The sequence below is a fragment of the Trichechus manatus genome, unplaced genomic scaffold (genome assembly GCF_000243295.1).
Source record: "Trichechus manatus latirostris isolate Lorelei unplaced genomic scaffold, TriManLat1.0 scaffold00016, whole genome shotgun sequence".
NCBI classification, from domain to species: domain Eukaryota; kingdom Metazoa; phylum Chordata; class Mammalia; order Sirenia; family Trichechidae; genus Trichechus; species Trichechus manatus.
In genome coordinates, this window is record NW_004443952.1 from 6992911 (window position 1) to 7006056 (window position 13146).

General features: G+C 40.2%; 1 pseudogene; it reads left to right on the forward strand.

The window, feature by feature from the left end:
• The first annotated feature begins 433 nt into the window (after positions 1 to 433).
• On the forward strand, positions 434 to 1234 carry LOC101355586 (protein FAM204A pseudogene; annotated as a pseudogene).
• The last annotated feature ends 11912 nt before the right edge of the window (positions 1235 to 13146 follow it).

Consider the following 13146-nt stretch of genomic DNA (forward strand, 5'->3'; position numbering starts at 1 on the left):
CAAATTTCTAGAAACTCACTACCTACCTAAACTAACACAAACAGAGGTAGAACAACTAAATAAACCCATAACAAAAGAAGAGATTGAAAAGGTAAATTTTAAAACTCCTAACAAAAAAAAGCCCTGGTCCTGATGGCTTCACTGAAAAATTCTACCAAACTTTCAGAGATTGTTAACATCACTACTACTAAGGGTATTTCAGAGCATAGAAAAGGATGGAATACTCCCGAACTCATTCTATATAGCCAGCATAACCCTGATACCAAAACCAGGTAAAGACACCACAAAAAAAGAAAATGACAGACCAATATCCTTCATGAACATTGATGCAAAAATCCTCAACAAAATTCTAGCCAATAGAATTCAGCAACATATCAAAAAAAATAATTCAGAGGTGGTATGTTGACGGGGCCTTAAGATGGCTGCCAGACGGCTGCTTCCCGGCTGCAGGCCTGTAACTACCAACCAGAGCCTCTGACGAACATGAAGTGAGGAGTATTACTTCACCGAGTAAGAAAAGATGTGGAGTGGGCTGCTGCCTCCTGGACTAAATGAAAGTGATGTTGAGTTGAATTCTGAAGATGAAGCCACATCAGAAAACTCTGGACTTCACTTACAGGAAGCTAAAGAAGATCAGATGACTAGAAATACAAAAATTTCAGATTTCCCGTCAGATGGATCAAAAACTGAAACAGAGACAAACGTAAATGCATATGAAGAATGCCCTTCCGGAATTTCCTTACATATATGGAATAAATTTCAAGAATTGCATAAAAAACATTCTGAACAGAAAACCTCAACCTCAGGATTCAGGAGGAAAAAAAGAAAGTGCTCCAGGAAAGGTAAATTGAACAATGAAGAGATATCTTGTAGTGAACGATCCTCAAATGAAACCCAGTGGAAGGAGCTTACTCAATATTTTGGAGTCAATGATAGGTTTGATCCCCCTGTAAAAAAGCAAAAAATTGACAAGTCAGGTCTTGAAAAGAGCATAGACCAAGCTGTGGAAGAGTGGAATATTGAGAAGGCCGAGGAACTCAGCAACCAGCTGGCTAATAGAGAGTTTGGTGTTAAAATTGCCAAAGCTATCTCCTGCCACAACTTTGTAAAAGCCAAAAAAGGAGGCTGAAAATTCACAGGTTGTTCAAAAAAAGAAGAAACTTGCATGGGGATTTGAAGAAAAGAAGAGATGGGAAACCAAAAGCAACATAGGATATATGTAACTTGTCAGAGTTCTTTAAGACCTTTTTGACTCCCAAGTGCTCGATTTACTGAAAAGATTTTCCTGCTTATACTAAATATGTTGAGAAACTGATAGAAGTAGAAAAACAAAGCCTAAAATTTGGGAGTTGATTATCAAACCTTTTCAGTCTTTTTCTAAGGAGCTTATCCTATTGATGCAGAGCATTCTGTGATTGGTAAGAGAAATCTAAGCATACACACAGAAAGAAATGATAGGGTTCACTTATCTATTTATGTAGACCTATAGTATAAAGTCAGTTTCACTTTTCATCCATTTGGTATAGCATAGCCAGTGAGCTTCTTGAAATTTCTTGTCTGTACTTGGTTTCACTGCACTTATTCTGGAATATGGTTTTAAAGATTGGTATTTATTTATGATGGATTGGTCATAAGTGCTAAGGAAGTCCCACTTGATACTGTCTTTTCCTGATGACTTTAATTACCTTAATGTTATACAAGTAATTATTGACTCATTAGTGGGAGGCAGTAGAGTTATATGTCACAGTCACATGATAAAAGCAATTGATTAATTTTTGTGTACCTTCAGATAAAATATTTCAATAAAAAAATCATAGAATGTAAAAAAAACAATAATAATTCACCATGATCAAGTGGGATTTATACCAGGTATGCAGGGATGGTTCAATATTAGAAAAACAATCAATGTAATCCATCACATTAATAAAACAAAAGACAAAAACCACATGATCTTATCAATCAGTGCAGAAAAGGCATTTGACAAAGTCCAACACCCATTCATGATAACAACCCTCAACAAAATAGGAATAGAAGGGAAATTCCTCAACATAATTAAGGGCATTTATACAAAGCCAACAGCCAACATCATCCTAAATGGAGAGACTTTGAAAGCATTCCCCTTGAGAAAGGGAACCAGACAAGGATGCCCTTTATCACCACTCTTATTCAACTTTGTGCTGGAGGTCCTAGCCAGAGCAATTAGGCTAGAAAAAGAAATAAAGGGCATCCAAATTGGTAGGGAAGAAGTCAAAGTATCTCTGTTTGCAGATGATATGATCTTATACACAGAAAACCCCAAAGAATCCACAAGAAAACTACTGGAACCAATAGAAGATTTCAGCAAAGTTTCAGGATACAAGATAAACATACAAAAATCAGTTGGATTCCTTTACACCAACAAAGAAAACTTCCAAGAGGAAATCACCAAATCAATACCATTTACAATAGCCCCCAAGAAGATAAAATACATAGGAATAAATCTAACAAGAGACGTAAAAGATCTATACAATGAAAACTACAAGACACTACTGCAAGAAACCAAAAGAGACCTGCATAAGTGTAAAAAGATAACTTGCTCATGGATAGGAAGACTCAACATTGTGGAAATGTGGATTCTACCCAAAGCAATCTACAGATACAATGCAATCCCAATCCAAATCCCAATGGCATTTTTTAATGAGATGGAGAAACAAATCACCAACTTCGTATGGAAAAGGAAGAAGCCCCGGATAAGTAAAGCATTACTCAAGAAGAAGAACAAAGTGGAAGGCCTCACACTACCTGATTTTAGAACCTATTATACTGCCACAGTAGTTAAAAAAAACAGCCTGGTACCTGTACAACAACTGATACATAGACCAATGGAACAGAATTGAGAACCCAGACATAAATTCATCCAACTATGAGCAGCTGATATTTGACAAAGGCCCAAAGTTCATTAATTGGGGAAAAGACCATCTCTTTAACAAGTGGTGCTGGCATAACTGGATATCCATCTGCAAAAAAATGAAACAAAACCCATACCTCACACCTTGCACAAAAACTAACTCAAAATGGATCAAAGACCTAAATAAAATTGAAAACAATAAAGATCATGGAAGAAAAAATAGAGACAACACTAGGAGCCCTAATACATGGCATAAACAGAATGTGAACCGTAAGTAATACACAAGCACCAGAAGAGAGACTAGATAAATGGGAGCTCCTAAAAATCAAACACTTATGCTCATCAAAAGACTTCACCAAAAGAGTCAAAAGACAACCTATAGACTGGGAAAAAAAAAAATTGGCTATGACAAATCTGATCACATCTAGATCTCTAAAATCTGCAAGATACTGCAAACCTCAACAACAAAAAAGACAAATAAGCCAATTTAAAAAAGGGCAAAGGATATGAACCGGCACTTCACCAAATAAGACATTCAGGCAGCTAACAGACACATGAAGAAATGCTCATGATCATTAGCCATTAGAGAAATGCAGATCAAAACTACAATGAGATACCATCTCACCCCAACAAGGCTAGCATTTATCCAAAAAACACAAAATAATAAATGCTAGAGAGGTTGTGGAGATACTGGAACACTTATACACTGTTGATGGGAATGTAAAATGGTACGACTACTTTGGAAATCAATTTGGTACTTCTTTAAAAAGCTAGAAATAGAAGTACCACATGATCCAGCTATCCCACTCCTTGGAATGTATCCTAGAGAAATAAGAGCCGTTACTCGAATAGACATATGCACACCCATGTTCATTGCAGCACTGTTCACAATAGCAAAAAGATGGAAACAACCTAGATGCCCATCAATGGACAAATGGATAAACAAATTATGGTATATTCACACAATGGAACACTACGCAATGATAAAGAACAAAGATGAAGCCGTGAAACATAACATGGAGGAATCTGGAGGGCATTATGCTGAGTGAATTTAGTCAGTCACAGAAGGACAAATATTGTATAAGACCACTATTATTAAGAACTCAAGAAAAGGTTTAAACACTGAAGAAAACACTCGTTGATGGTTACGAGGGTGGGGAGGGAGGGTGAGGGTTATTCACTAACTAGATAGTGGAGAAGAATTACCTTAGGTGAAGGGAAGGACAGCACACACTACAGGGAAAGTCAGCACAACTGGACTAAACCAAAGCTAAGAAGTCTCCTGAATACAATCAAACACTTTGAGGGACAAAGTAGCAGCAGTAGGGGTCTGGGGACCATGCTTTCAGGGGACATCCAGGTCACTTGGCATAGCAAAGTTTATTAAGAAAATGTTCTGCATCCTACTTCGGTGAATGGTATCTGGGGTCTTAAAAGCTTGCCAGCAGCCATCTAAGATGCATCAATTGAGACCAGAAGAACTAGACGGTGCCTGTCTACCACCAATGACCACCCTGACAGGGAATACAACAGAGAGTCCCTGATGGAACAGGAGAAAGGTGGGATGCAGAACTCAAATTCTAGTAAAAAGACCAGACTTAATAGTCTGACTGAGACTGGAGGAACCCCAGAAAGCACGGCCCCTGGACTCTCTGTCAGCCCAGAACCAAAAGAACTTCTGAGGCCAACTCTTCAGACAAAGATTGGACTGGACTGTGGGACATAAAATGATACTCATGAAGAGTATGCTTCTTAGCTCAAGTAGATACAAGAGACTAAATGGGCAGCTTCTGTCTGGAGGTGAGATGGGAAGGCAGAGAGGGTTAGGAGCTGGTTGAGTGGACATGGGAAAGCAGGGGTGGAAAGCAGGAGTGTGCTGTCACAGTATAGGGAGACCAATTAGGGTCACATGACAATATATGTATAAATTTTTGTACAAGAGACTAACTTGAAATGTAATCTTTCACTTAAACTACGACAATAAAAAAAAAAAAAGAAAGAAAGAATCTTTTCCATATCCCTGGGAGTTGGCTAACTGCTTTGAAATCAGTTATAAGGCAAAGTAGGGAATCGCCATGAAAAGGGTAGGGCCACAAGTGTGTCCACTTATTCATTCAGTTAACAGTTACACCATCTTCATCCTGGGTCAGGCTGTGTGGTGAAGCCTGCGTATGCACAGAAGCATTCAAGAGGTTGGAGGCTACATAAAGGCACTGAGGATAGCGTGGTGTGACACTGGGGGAAGGCATAGATGTCCTTCCAAGATGTGTTGCACAGAACCATTCAACAAACAACTTCACCCATGCAGGTTAGTTTTGTACTGGGGAAGGCAGAAGTTGGGAGTCCCATTTTAAACCAAAAAAAATTAAATAAAAGTTGTGGTCGAGTTGATTCTGACTCATGGCAACCCCATGTGTTTCAGAGTAGAACTGCAGTCCATAGGGTTTTCAGTGGCTGTGATCTTTTGGAAGTAGATTCCGAGGACTTTTTTCCAAGGGATTCAAAATGCCAACCATTTGGTTAGTAACCAAGCACTTAACCTTTTGCGCCACTCAGGCAGCCTGGGTTGCATTTTAGAGATGAGTAAATGAGACTCAGAGAAGGGAAATGATCCTCCCGGAAAGGTAAAGGCAGAAGTCCGAATCCATCTAAGAGTGAGTAATATTTGGGACCATGGATCTACCAGGTGACTTGGTGATAAGGAGGAAACATTCATGGAGGGAATGGGGGAAGCCAACAGTTTGACTCTGGATTACATGCTGCTCGCCAATGCTAGTGGTTCCTCCTTCCTACCCACTCTCCCAAAAGAAGAGGGAGGGAGAACAAAATCTTGCACCAAGAGGGATTGCCCACTACGTGAGAGATGACCACTATAACATTGTTCTGTGAGCCAAAGGTGGGTAAGAAGGACTTGTCATCCTCTCTTCGGAACCTAAGCCCTTTCAGATCTGCCCAGGAAGGCACAAAATGATGCTGTCTGGATCTGCTCCACAACAAATAATGTCACTGTGAGGTTTCACTGTGATCAAGAGATGATTCAGTAATTACTCAGAGAAACCATAGAATTTCAGAGATGTTCTCCTTGACCACAGCCTGTACAGTGATGTGAGCTTCGTCTTCCTGCTGCAAGCTTTGCACTTGGTGTCAGATCTGAGTAATAAGGGACAGATTAAATGACTGGTGACACCCACCCTGACCACACTCAGATGTCAGCCAATGTGACAAAAATTTCAATACCAAAACCTTCAACAAGAGCAGTGAAGCTTTCTTGCTCTTCACTTTCCCACAAGTGTCAAATTGATGTTGGAAATTTTTTTTTTTTTGTCTCCAGTATAATCAAAAGATAGATATACTTTTATTTAGAAATGATCCAAAAGTCAAGCCTATTTTTAAAATGTGAGATTACAGAGGAGGACTGTTCCAAAAACCCCTTAAAGTATTGATTATGTAAGAGCCACAGAAGGGTTTTATTTGTGACTATTACCTTGGGGCTTTGAAGGGAAACCAGGGGTTAGGATTCCTGAAAATTGAGAATCCTAACTTCTTTGAAAGAATTTTCAGTTCAAAAAGCATGGACAAGAGATGAGTTTACATCCATAATGATGCCCTTCCACAAGCTGCTTACCAGAGAAACATAAATTCATCCCATAATTTTCATTATATGTAAAGATAACACTCAAAGTGATAGATATAATGGTGCATATCAAATCAATGCTTCTTAAACTCCATTTATTTTACATATCATTTGTGATTCTCCTACCACTTATACTATTAATTTCTTAATATTTTTCTTTAAACCTTTCATTATTTCACATTAAAACCAAAGTAATATTACTTTTATTATAAATGGAGAAGATCAACATAAAAATAAATATAAACAAAATAATATGCTTAACTTCTGGCCTAATGCTGTTGCCTGCCAAAGACTCTCAGCCTGCAAGCTGTTTTCTCTTTGCTACAGAGGGAAATTGACAACTGTTTGTAGGCAATAGAGACTAGGTAGTACCTAACTGAGACTTCTCCTTCAATGTAATTGGAAGGACTAACAAGAGAGTCACTCTCTCTTATGATGTTAGTTAATGCGGTATAATGCCATGTCCATGTTTCACCTCAAATCATCTCACTTCTCACCTGGGGAAAATATTACATCAATGCCTGCACCTAGCAAAAGTCCCAAGAGTCTCTAATTGATCAGCATACTTCTTCATAAACAAGAGTGAACTGAAAAAAAGTGGAGTGATCTCAATCATTCCTCTTATGTGGACAGTACTTTGTAATTAATAAAGAGATCTCATTCCCTGTGTATCAGTTAACCACTGCTGGGTAACAAACTACCCAACAGCAGTCACATCTGTGAGTTGCATGGAAGCTGGCTGATCTAAGCTGAGATTAGTTGGGGTCCAACCCAAGAAAAATGGAAACATGTCAGCCCAAAAACTTGTACGTGGGTATTCACAGCAGCATTACTCATAATATCCAAAAAGTGAAAACAACCTAAATGTCCATCAACAGATGAATAAATAAACAAAATGTGGTATAGAATGGAATATTATTCAGCAATTAAAAATGAAGGAATTGTTGATACATGGATGAACTTGGTAAACATTATGCTAAATAAAAGCAGCTACTCACAGAAGCACACATATTGTATGATTCCATCTATATGAAATGTCCTATGATGGTTAAGATTAGGTGTCAACTTGGCTAGGCCATGATTCTCAGTGGTTTGGCAGACATTTTATAATCATCCTCCATTTCGTGATCTAATGTGGGCAGCCAATCAGTTGAAAGAGGAATTTCCTTGAGGATATGGCCTGCATCCAATACATATGGATGTTCTGGCAGAGCTCGCCCTCTATCGATTCTGCATTCGACTTGTCATCTTCTGACCTCTGGTTCTTGGGACCTGAGCCAGCAGGTTGCCATCTGACCTGCAGATTTTGGGATTCACCAGCTCTTGTAGCCCAATGAGCCAGCAGCCTGCTGTATGACCTGCCAATTTTGGTTTCATCAGCCCCTGCAACCACGTGAGTCAGGAGAAGCCTCCAGCCTGATGCCTGACCCATGGATTTGGGGCTTGCCAGCCTCCACAACTCCATAAGCCATTTCCTTGAAATAAATCTTTCTGTCTGTATATCTGGTTTTGCTCCTTTAGAGAACCCAGCCTAAGACACTTGGTACTGAAAGTGGGTCTAGAGGAGCAAAATAGTAAGGATGAGTTTTCTGAATTGGTTCTCAAGCCTGGCTAGTCTTAAAGGTGCTGATGACTCTGCCTCTGGTAGTAAAGAGGGTACGCTAATCCGTGGTGTGAGACGGCAATAGAAACATGAAAAATATCACCACCAATGGATCAAATGTTTGTGAGAGACAAGGCTCTGGGTTATTGCATATTTGATACTTTTCTACAATTCTGTCAGAATGAGAAGTATAAGGAAGCTGGTTGGTTTGTCCTACTTTGCTAGACAAAGTGGTGAAAGAAAGAGATAGGCTCAAAGCTTCAGCGTCACAGCTCGCATACAAGACCTGAAAGTTTCCACTTGTGCCCTGAAAGAAAGCTTTATTTCTTGTAGTAACAGAGCTGATATTGCTAAGAACCAAACCCAGAGTCTTATTGTAAGAGTGGCTGAATTACAATGCCAATTGAATTCCCAACCTCCAATAGTGTCTGAAGTTAAAGTGAAGGCATGGATTGGGAAGAAATGGAATCCTGAAACTTGGGATGGGGACATATGGGCAGATAATCAGGAATCTAGGGACACTGACCCCCTAAATTCCATTGAATCATTCCTGCCAACAGAACCAGCCCTCTTACTCCCATCTGAAGTGATTACTCCATCTTTGTCTCCACCCTCCCCAGTAAAATCATTATCCCTTCCATCCCCATCTGATGAGATAAACCCAGCTGTGCCTGAGGGGTCTTTGTCTGAGATATCATCACTGGGGCAACAGTTGGGTCATTGTTTGGGGCATCACCTCAGGCAGACTTTGCTGAATGTCCCCAGGACCCACCCACAGCACTCATTTTTGCTTCTAGACTTATAACTAGATTTAAGTCCCAGCAAGCCCCAAGAGGTGAAGTACAAAGTGTGACCCAGGAGGAGGTAGGCTACACTCCAATAGAACTGCTTGATTTTTCTAATATATACAAACGGAAACCTGGGGAATATGTGTGGGAATGGCTATTAAGGGTGTGGGATAATGGATAAATTTAGATCAATCTGAGTTTATTGATATGGGCCCACTAAGCACAGATTCTTCATTCCATGTTTCAGCTCAAGAAGTTAGGAAAGGACTAATAGTTTATTTGGTTGGTTCACTAAAGCATGGATTAAGCGGTGGCCTACAGAAAATCAAGTTGAAATGCCAGACTTGCCTCGGTATACTGTAGAGGAAGGTACCCAAAGGCTTAGAGAAATTGGCATTTTAGAGTGTATCATGTTCGACCCACAGACCCACCCATGGAGTGGCCAGAGGACATACCTTTTACCTCAATGGTGAGGAAAAATTTACGAAGGGAGACCCAGCATCCTTGAAGACTGCTGTGATTGCTATCTTATGTAATTCAGATTTGACAGTGGGAACTACCCTAAATGAATTAAGACACCTAACTACAATGGGGCTGATTGGACCCTGCGGTGGTAAGGGCCAAGTGGAGGCACATAATCAACAAAGAAAAATTGGGCATGGTTGCCATAATGGACAGCGAAGTCAAAGCAGTAATCAGAATAGTCTGACTTGTATGGACTTATGGCGTTGGCTACTTAGTCATGGTGTCCCTAGGAGTGAAATACATGGGAAATCTACTAAATATTTACTTGATCTATATAAGCGGAAGAATTCTAGGTCAAGTAAACAATAGTCTAACTTGAATCACCAGAATAATCAATTCTCAGACTTGAGCCAGCTTACAGACCCACAAGCCTTTGAATGAAGGGGAGGCCGGGTCCCCTTGAGCCAGCTTACAGACCCACAAGCCTTTGAATGAAGGGGAGGCCGGGTCCCCTTGAGGCAGGACCCCACCACACTGCCAAAAATTTATACTGCTACTCTTTCTCCCAGGCTTCCCCAAAGGGATCTACAGCCTTACAGAGCCCATTCATTGGGGAAAAGGAAATTATCAGACTTTTTGGGGATTACTGACACTGGCTTTAAACTGGCACTAATTTCAGGAGACCCAAAACGTCACTGTAGCCCACCAGTCAGAGCAGGGGCATGTGGAGGTCAGGTTCTTTTTTAATTTTTTTTTTTTTAATTGTACTTTAGATGAAGGTTTACAGAAAAAATAGTTTCTCATTAAGCAGTTAGTACACATATTGCCCTATGACAATGGTTAACAACCCCACGACATGTCAACACTGTCCCTTCCCAAACTTAGGTTCCCTATTACCAGCTTTCCTGTCCCCTCCTGCCTTCTAGTCCTTGTCCCTGGACTGTTGTGCCCCATTAGTCTCGTTTTGTTTTATGGGGCTGTCTAATCTTTGGCTGAACGGTGAACCTCAGGAGTGACTTCATTACTGAGCTAAAAGGGTGTCCGGGGCCATACTCTCAGGGTTTCTCCAGTCTCTGTCAGGCCAGTTAGTCTGGTCTCTTTTTGTGAATTAGAATTTTGTTCTACATTTTTATCCAGCTCTGTCTGAGACCCTCTGTTGTGACCCTGGTCAGAACAGTCAGTGGTGGTAGCTGGGCACCATCTAGTTGAACTGGACTCAGTCTGGTGGAGGCCGTGGTAGATGTGGTCCATTAGTCCTCTGGACTAATCTTTTCCTTGTATTTTGTTTTCTTCATTCTCCCTTGCTCCTGAAGGGGTGAGACCAGTGGAGTATCTTAGATGGCCGCTAACAGGCTTTTAAGACCCCAGACACAATTCACCAGGGTAGAATGTAGAACATTGTCTTTATAAACTGTGTTATGCCAATTGAGCTAGATGTTCCCCGAGACCATCCTCCCCACAGCCCTCCGACCAGCAATTCAGTCCCTCAGGGACTTTGGATGTGTCTATGGAGCTTCCATGAGGAGGTCAGGTTATTAATGGAGTCTTAGCTCAAGTCCATCTCAGAGTGGGTCCAGTGGGTCTCCAAACCCATCCTGTAGTGATTTCGTCAGTTCCAGAATGCATAACTGGAATAGACATACTCAGCTACTGGCAGAACCCCCACACTGGATCCCTGACATGTGGAGTAAAGCCTTTATGGTAGGAAAAGCCAAGTGGAACTCATTAGAACTGCCCCTACCTAGGAAAATAGTAAACCAAAAGCAATACCACATTCCTAGAAGGATTATAGAGATTATTGCACCATCAAGGACTTGAAGGATGCAGGAGTAGTGATCCCCACCACATCCCCATTCAACTCACCTATTTGGCCAGTGCAAAAGAACAATTGGACCTTGGAGAATGGCAATGGATTATTATAAACTTAACCAGGAGATAATAATAGGGTTGATGTGAGGAATAAATTAGATCGGCCCTGGAAAGCTTGAAGTGTAGTGCCTGGTACAGAAGAAGCACTAATAAATGTTTTTTATTATTATTATTTGATATTGGAGGTGAACGATGAGAAGGAATCTGGGCTGATGCCCATATGTCTGGCTTGGACAACTCAGTGAATGTGAAACTAGGGAATTCAGGAAGAGGAACAAATTTTAGAGGAAGATAAATTTGTTTTTTTTTTTTTTAAACTTTTACTTGGAAATAATTGCACATTCATAAGAATTTGCAAAGAAGTGTTCAGAGAGGGCCCATGAACCCTTCACTCAGCTTCCCCCAATGTTAACATCTTGCTTAACTATATTACAGTATCAAACCCAGGAAATTAGCATTGGTACAATCCACAGCTTATTCAGAGTTCATGTTATAAATTCACTCCTTCGTTAGTGTGTGCAATTTTATCACATGTGTAGCTTCATGTAACCACCACCACAATCAAGATACTTAACCGTACCATCACCACAAGGTTCTCTTGTGCTCTTCCTCTTTAGCCTTACCCACATCCTCTCCCCAAGGTCTCTGACCCCAGGCAACCACTCACCCATTCTCTATTTCTATAATCATGTCATTTCACGAATGTTACATAAATGGAAATATGCAGTATGTATCCTTTTGAGGTTGGGTTTTTCACTCAGCATAATTTTCTTGAGGTTCATCAAGGTTGTAGCATGCATCAATAGTTTGTTCCTTTTTATTGCTGAGTAATATTCCATTGTATGGATGTACTACTGTTTGTTTAACCATTTACTCATTGAAAGATATTTGGGGAGTTTCCAGTTATGGGTTATTATGAAAAAAAATCTATTACGAACACTCGTGTACTAGTTTCTGGGTGAAAATACGTTTTCACCTCTCTAGGATATATCTCAAAGAGTTCAATTGCTGGATTGGACAGTAAGTTTGGAGTCCCCAGGTGGCACAAACGGTTAAACTGCCTGACTACTAACTGAAAGGTTGACAGTTCAAACCTACCCCGAGACAGGCCTGGCGATCTGCTTCTGAAAGGTCACAGCCTTGAAAACCCCACAAAGTGCAGTTCTACTTTGCAACACATGGGGTTGCTATGAGTCGGAATCAACTGCCAAACTATTTTCCAGAGTCTAACTGTACTATTTTACATTCCCACCAGCAATATATGAATGATCCTGCTTCTATGCATTCTCTCCAGCATTTTTCCACTATTTTTTATTTTAGGCATTCTAATAGGTGTGTTTTGATATCTCATTGTGGTTTTAATTTGCATTTGTTTAATAGCTGAGGATGTTGAACATTTTTTCATGTACTTATTTGCCATCTGTATATCCTCTTTGGTGAAATGACTCTTCCTATCTTTTGCCCATTTTTGAATTGGATTAGTTTTTAAATTCAGCTTTTTTAATGGCAACGTTATTGAGATATAATTTACATGCCATAAAATTCATCATTTTAAAGTGTACAATTCAGTGGTTTTTAGTATATTCACAGAATTGTGTAACCATCACCACTACCTAATACCAAAATCTTTTCATCACCACAAAAATAAAACTTATAACCATTAGCAGTCACTCCCCATCTCCCCCTCTCCTCAGTCCCTGGCAACACAAATCTATTTTCTGTCTCCGTGGATTGGCCTCTTCTGGACTGTCTTAGGCTGGGTTCTCCAGAGACACAAAACCAATGAAGTATATATATAAAACATACAGAGAGAGAAAGATTTACTTTAAGGAAATGGCTCACGCAGTTGTAGAGGCTGGCAAGTCCCAAATCCATGGGTCAGGGGTCAGGCTGGAGGTTT